This window comes from Octodon degus, unplaced genomic scaffold (assembly GCF_000260255.1).
Source record: "Octodon degus isolate 3935 unplaced genomic scaffold, OctDeg1.0 scaffold00472, whole genome shotgun sequence".
Taxonomy (NCBI): Eukaryota; Metazoa; Chordata; class Mammalia; order Rodentia; family Octodontidae; genus Octodon; species Octodon degus.
Window position 1 is genome coordinate 274357 of NW_004525048.1, and position 1620 is coordinate 275976.

General features: G+C 47.9%; 1 pseudogene; it reads right to left on the reverse strand.

Annotated features, from left to right (window-relative positions):
• Window positions 1–242: 242 nt before the first annotated feature.
• LOC101562322 lies at window positions 243–1417 on the reverse strand (annotated as a pseudogene).
• Between the last annotated feature and the right edge of the window lie 203 nt (window positions 1418–1620).

Sequence of the window (1620 nt, forward strand, 5' to 3'; positions counted from 1 at the left end):
CTCAACTGTGCTCAACTCAACCACCAAATGACCAAACTACATTGACTAAAGAATGAATCCAAGATATGCACAGGGTATAAAACAGACCAAAAAACAGTTAACTTGAATATAAGATCAAAATCAGCCATAAGTTCTACAATCTGGTGCTGATAGAGATATAAGCTCCAAAGACAAATTTCTTTCAAAGGCTTATTTCAATTTCATGAGGCTAACATGAGGCTTATACATATGCTAGGGGAAAATTATATTTCAGAATCAGCTCATGCAGCAGATGCCTGGCAACTGTTCATTCCATTTAGAAGCATTTATGTTGCACAATGAAGGGGTCTGACTCATCATACTTCTGTTTGCTGATCCACATCTCCTGGAAGGTGGACAGCGAGACCAGGATTGAGCCACCAATCCACTGAGATTACTCGCATTCAGGAGGGGCAATGATCTTGATCTTCATGGTGCTGGGTCCCAGGACTGTGATCTTCTACATCCTGTCAGCAATGCCTGGGTAAATGGTGGTGCCACCAGACAGCACTGTGCTGGCATATAGGTCCTTGTGCGTGTCCACACTGCAATTCACGATAGAATTGAAGGTAGTCTCATGGATGCCACAGGATTCCATATCAAAGAAAGAGGGCTGGACAAGCGCCTCTGGACACAGGCAGTGCTCATTGCCTGTGGTAATCACTTGGCCATCAGGCAGCTTGTAACTCTTCTCCAAAGAGAAAGAAGCAGCTTCTCTGGCCATCTCCTGCTCAAAATCCAGGGCAATGTAGCGCAGCTTCTCCTTAATATCATGAACAATCTCCCTCTCAGCAATGGTGATGAAGCTATAGCCACACTCTGTCAGGATCTTCATGAGGTAGTTTGTCAGGTCCCAACCAGCCAGGTCCAGATGTAGGATGACATGAGGGAGGGCATAGCCCTCATAGGTGGGCACTGTGTGGGTGACCCTTCACCAGAGTCTATGACAATACCAGTGGTGTGCCCAGAGGCACAGAGATGAGGACAGCATGGCCTGAAAAGCCACGTACATGACTGGGGTGTTGAAGGTCTGAAACATGACCTGAGTCATCTCTCTGTTGGCCTTTAGGTTCCAGGGGGCCTCTGTCAGCAGCAGTGGGTTCTCCTGGCGAGCCCCATGCAGATCACTGCAGAAGGTGTGGTATAAGATCTCCATGACATCCCAGTTGGTGACAATGCCATGCTTGATAGGATACTTCAGGGTCAGCATGCCACACTTGCTTTGGGTCTCATTTCCCACATAGGAATCATTCTGGCTCATGCCCACCATCACACCCTGGTGTCGGGGGCCACCAACAATGGAGAGGAACACAGCTCGGGAAGTGTCATCACCAGCAGAGCCAACTTCACATATGGTGGAGCCATTGTCAATGACCAGAACAGCAATTTAATGTCCCATTGAGTTTTGTGGCAGGTGGGAAGCAGAGGACGAGAGAACACTCAACATGGGCAGGTGGTGGCATCTGAGACCTGATTCAAAATTCTTAAGGGCACAGTGTATCTACCCCACGACAGCTCCAGTAGAATCCTCCTTCACTAGGTGACCAAAAGCAATGGGAAGGAATGAGTGATGGACAAATTGAACACCTCCTGCAGGCAAAA